Genomic DNA, 6000 nt, shown 5'->3' with positions numbered 1-6000 from the left:
GCAGGAAGGAACCAAGCAAAGTCAGGTCAAAACCAATCCAATGGCAAAATCTGAAAAGGAAAAAGATCAGGCATGTGATGTGACGATCTCTAGTCGGAGCCCAACCCCCTTGAAGCAAAGATCTCAACGACATTACGAAGAAAAAACAAGTAAAAGATCAGAGTGGCTAAAGAGGGAAAACCCACAAAAACGAAATTCAGAGACAACCAAAAACCGGTCCAGTTCCCATAAAGACTCAAGAGTGTTCAAATTAGAGCAAACGTCATGTAAAAGCAAATATATGATACTTAACAGGAAAACGGTACTGCAAATACTAAGCAAAATAAATTGTTTAAAACATTTGGAATCTGAAGATTTCGTACTAATAGAACCCTACCACCGAGACCAAAAGGCAAAGACCTATCTGCATATTCAAACTAAGGCACTAAAAGGGGTTCCGGATGAAGCATACAAGGACCTAAAACAAGCAGGTTTCACCTTGATGGAAATATGCATACCGAAGACTGATGAAAAGCCGAAGATGTCAAAGGAGGTAGCGGATCACAAATGGCATTACACATCCAGAACAAAAGATCTCTACAATAGAAAAAGGCAAGTCCCTAATGATGGAACATGAAAACCACCGAGACTATGATTGGGAAAAACGTGACGTAAGAAATGAAAGATACAGACGGTCAGAACCCGAAGCCAGAGAAAAACAAAAGGAGGAACGCTCAGGGTATGGGGGTTCTCCCCACGAAAGAAGGGAACGGTATAGAGTGGAAATCCCGGGACAGTCAAAGACAAGAAGAAACAAGAGAGAACTGTCGGAAGAGAATCACAGAAATGGAAAAAATCGAGATACGAAGAGTGAAGACAGCTTAGAAGCCAGACAACCAAAGGGCTCATGGAACTGGTTGAAAAAAACGCTAAATCCTCAAAAAGACAAATAGCAATCACCGGGAGGTGGGACTAAAATCACACCCCCTCAAATGAACTACTTACCAACGATACCCCAAAAACTGATATCAATGGCCTTGTGGAACACAAGAGGCCACAAGCATCTGACGAACGCTGAAAACCAAGATTTGGGGACTTTTGACATTCTCTGTCTCCAGGAGCACTGGTTAACAGAAAAACCATCTCTAGACGGCTTTGAGATAGCTTTCTCTCCGGCATCAAAAGGCCTGTTTGGACGGCCTTCCGCAGGGCTACTGATAGCAATAAAGGCGGGGTCTGGAATCTCCTCCGTAAAAACAATAACTGAATCATACAGCATACCGGCAGTTTCAACGACATGGGTCCAGGAAGACGGAAGACGAAAGCAAAGAGAAATTAGCCCTTATAACAACATATTGGAACCCAGAAAAATCATCCACAGCAGATTTTTGCAACCAAATCGCAAAAACAATTGACGACATCACCATCGAAGATCCAGAAACACACATAATAATCTGTGGTGACCTTAACGCAAAGTGCAGCAATGAAACAGAGAACTTGGAGAAGAAGTCAAAATCCCCAGGGGAACAAAGGGGATTTGCTTGGATGACGCTGATGAAATCGAGAAACGTACACAACGTGTCAGCACTCAAATCCTGGAATATCAACACTCCCACATGGGAACGGGGGGATTCCAGTGCAAACATCGACTATTCCTTCATTTCCCACAGCCTTATGGCGTGCAAAGAAGATTATTCAGTGACTAAAACCCAAGAAAGCAACCACAACTTGCTGGCTATAAAATGGAAAACACTACGATCTCCAAATGACTATTACAGCCACTCGATCGAGTCGAACAATCAACAAACTCGAATACGTCTGACTGCGACAAACATAGAATATAGAATGTATCACTAAAAAGTACAAAATAGGCACCCAGGCGTATGGGGATAAGATCCAAAGTCCGGATTACTTACCTTTTCTACTACAATACAAGACGAACACATTAGGTAAGAACCGAATGGTTCAACAAAATGCCCATACATTCGATAAAATGGTCACGGAAAGAAAGAGATTACTGAGAAAACTGAGGAGACAAATCAAAAATGACAATTCACCAACGCATTGGGACACATGGAGACAAGAAAATTCTAAATATAAATCCTGGATCCGAGCCCATAGACATGAAATGTTCCAAAATGACGCAGAGGAAATGCTTCACGCACTAAGCTAAAAACAAACTGGCGACTTCTTGGCTCTTATAAAAAAAACAGCTAAGAAGATGACAAATCAAATCGTAAACACAGTGAGCAAAAACGTGTGGGCCACATTCTTTGAAAATCTGTTCAGGGCTCCATCACATTACGCTCCGTTGTTCGAAAGACTCGCTTCAACTACATGGATCGATCTGTCTCCGAGAGCCGACATAAAGGGCGCCATCCTCAAATTAAAGAAATCTAGAGCCCCTGGGCCAGATGGCCTCTGCAACATTGACCTAAAACAGAACCCTGATCAATGGATCATCCTCATTAGCACGATCTTTGCCCATTGCGGTCAGTCAGTCAAGATCTATCCCAACATCTTGGGCCAACGCGGTGGTGGCCCCGATTTTTAAACGAGGAAACAGAGAAGACCCGGGTAATTACAGACCCATCGCTCTATTAGACATAATAGGCAAAATATTCGCTACCCTCCTCCTGAACCACTTCCGTAACTGGGCAAGAACTTCCCCGGCACACAATCCTTTTCAAATGGGATTCTTGAAGAAAGGGAGTATGTCAGTAAACATCCTAATGCTCAATCTTCTAAAAGCGAAGGTCAAGCAGGGTTCACCGACTGTGTTTTTGGCATTTGTAGACCTATCTCAGGCCTTTGACAGAGTTAACAGGCAAATGCTGTGGAGCAAACTGAAAAAATGGCACTGCCCAATGGAAATGCTGGATCCCGTGATGGCTCTTCACACCAATACTAAACTAAGAATTCGCCTAAACAAACAAGGCCTACTGTCACGAGAGATACCAGAGGAGCGATGAGTGAAGCAGGGTTGCCCACTGGCCCCGGCGTTTTTCATTGCTTTCCTAGGAGACATGACAGACTTGGAACACTCAGTCAAAGCGTTTCCACCCAAGCTGGGCAAGGTAAACATATCGCATCTTCTTTACGCAGATGATTTGATCCTATTAGATCAAACCCAAATTGGCCTTCAGCGCCAACTTACAAACCTGGCGCAATACATGGAACTGAAAACCTGAAAATAAACAAATCTAAAACGAAAAAAGTGATCCTGGGTAAAAGTGCAAAGAAGACCAAAGCACAATTTTCTTGGGCACTGGATAAAGTTGAAATCGAAGTGGTCTCTAGCTTCAAATATCTAGGAGTTCATATTGACCACTCAGCAAAAGAATCAACGATGCAAAATGTGCTATGGGGAAAAGTGAAAAATCTCACCGTCCAAATGAAAATCATCGACAGAAAATATGTCAAATTCTCCTTAATCCCAGCGATATCCTTTTAAAAAGGGAAAGTGGTGCCAACCCTAACCTATGGCATGGGGGCAACATTGAGCATGCCAAATGACATCTGGCGGAAATTAGAGAGCCTGATTTGGAAGACGGTCCTTGGACTGTCCAATTAAACCTCGATGGATATCATCAGAAGAGAGTTGGGCTTGCTCCCACTGGAAGTGACAGTTGCCCAAAATGCAATGCAACTGTTTAGAAATACTTTAATTCCAGACAGTCTTTCTGTATATAAGATCATAGCCGAGGAAATAACAAACCGTCAATTAACCATACTGAACAAATGGACAGACAGGCTCAAAGAAAAGCTTACTGACATTGCTTGCACAGAAGAGGATCTAAAAACAAACCCAGTAAGAGTGAAATTGAAACTCGAGGCACAAGACTGGATAGAGACTCTGGACAAAGCACAAACAAATAAGCTGACTAAAGATCTGCCGCCAAACTTCAACAGACTAAAGGAACCTATCCCACACTGTACCAAATTCCCCAACCAACAGCTAAGGAAATTATATATGAGAGCGCGTTTCAATCTTCTTCCGACGCGCGAAATTATGGCAATCAGGACGCAATCAAATATCAAGACATGTCGTCTCTGTTCGGAACCTTCCAAGGCAGAAACAACATCTTCTCCTCAAATGCTCAGAGCTAAGAAACGTAAGAGCCACATACCTGACCAACCTTCGCACAGATTATTCAGGATTTCTAGAAGAGGAAGACTTAACATGGTGGAACAGGCTGATGTCAGGGGAGAAATTGAGATGGACTATAGCGACTGTAAAAATCCTGGAGAGCGCTTTCAAAATGATCACCCTTCGCTCTTCAACGGCTTTCGCTCTTTAAGACCTTGATGTGAGAGGGTCTCCATTAAAGAGTCACACAGTGGTACGCTCTCCGGCACGCAGGGGAACGCTCTCCGGCACGATAAACTGGATGCATGCTCGGTCGACTATAAGTCTGCCTTGTCTGCTTGCTTTTAGTCTTCTCTTTCATCTGGTTTTCTCCATTTATGTGGCTCTGCCTAGATGAGCAGCAACAGTTTTGTAAAAACTTCCTAAAGCAATTATAAACAAAGGAAATAAAAAAATAAAATAAAATAAAAAACTATATATTGTATTGTACTGGCATTATAAATGTACATTTAAAATACAATTTTCACCCTCATTCCACCTGTCTTTCCTTCTTTCTATTATTTTTATTTTTAAGTTTTTTGTTCTTATCTCTTCTTTCATTGTTCTTTCTTTTCTTCTCTTCTTCCTTTTGTTTCATCTATCCTTTCTTACCGTTTTTGTCTTTCCATTTCTTTCCTTTGCATGCCATATTTCAGTCTGTTCTCTCTCCCTCTCCAGTTTCTTTCTTTTGTCCTTCTTTTCATTTCCTCCTTCTTTCCTTCATCAAATCCTTCCTACTTTTCATGTTCACCTCATGTCCTTCTGACTTCTTTGTATATAGTACTTTGCTTCTTTCCATCGATTAGCCATATTTCATATTTCCTTCTGTCATTATTTCCTTCTATCCACCTTTCCTTTTCCTCATAAGTTCTTTCTCTCTCTTTCTCTCTGCCCCCCCCTCTCTCTCTCTTTTTGATATCACAACCAAATCTTCTTCTCTTTCTCTCCTTCACCCCAACCATCTTACAATGGATTACCAACTGTCTTACTGCAATTCATCAATGGGTGGTTTTCTGCTGTCTCCTGCTTCCAATGCACTCCCTCCACTTCCCTCTCATCACTACCATTGCCACTGTTGCTTGTATTAACCTACTCAACATTCAGAAAATGAGTCATTTTCTTACTAAGCACTCAAAGAAAACTAGAATATCCTCCTTGGTGCTCAGCAACCCTGACTGCTGCCCAAGCATACTCCTTGGTCTTCCTCTCTACTCCTTCTCCCATGCGTACAAAGTCATTAAGTTTGAAACCTGACCTCTTTACAACCTACACAGATACTCCCCCACTTCTACCTGCCGACAAAATGCTGGTTAGCTCTCCATGCACAACCGCTCCCTTTTCAAGTTTCTTCTCAGAGTCTTCAAATATATCAATGGTCTTGATCCACAGTACCCACCTAACTGTATCTCTGTTTACTCACAATTGTGTTCCCTCTGATCCTCTGCTCTCAAGCTCACAGTCCCAACCATTGTCCCTCCTCTCGCGTATGCTCTTTCTCTTCTCCATTTCCTAACTCAGTCCAAGCAAGTCCAACGGTGCATCTCTTCAATGATCTGCATAAACTTAATTTACTTTCTAAAGAGAGAGCTCTCCCTGTCCTCATCCCCATACCCCCTATCTGACCCCCACCACTCCAACCTGTGACACTTAATAATGCATGTAATTTTGTATATGTATACAGTACTGTACTGGGGAGACCCCCAGCCGGCCCATAGAGCCGAGGTTTTCTCTGAAGTACTTTAGGATGAGATAGCTGCACCTTTGAGATGGATGGGGGTGCAGATTTTATTACTCCAACACCAATCAATAAGGACAACTCAATGGTTTGGCAAAGAGAGTCCGTTTAATGACAAGTACAAAAAACCGGGAGTTGTGGAAATCAGCAGTGATGC

This window comes from Ambystoma mexicanum, chromosome 2p (assembly GCF_040938575.1).
Source record: "Ambystoma mexicanum isolate Mex_15411 chromosome 2p, UKY_AmexF1_1, whole genome shotgun sequence".
Classification (NCBI taxonomy): domain Eukaryota; kingdom Metazoa; phylum Chordata; class Amphibia; order Caudata; family Ambystomatidae; genus Ambystoma; species Ambystoma mexicanum.
The sequence above is the reverse complement of the archived record's forward strand: the minus strand, read 5'-3'. Positions refer to the sequence as shown.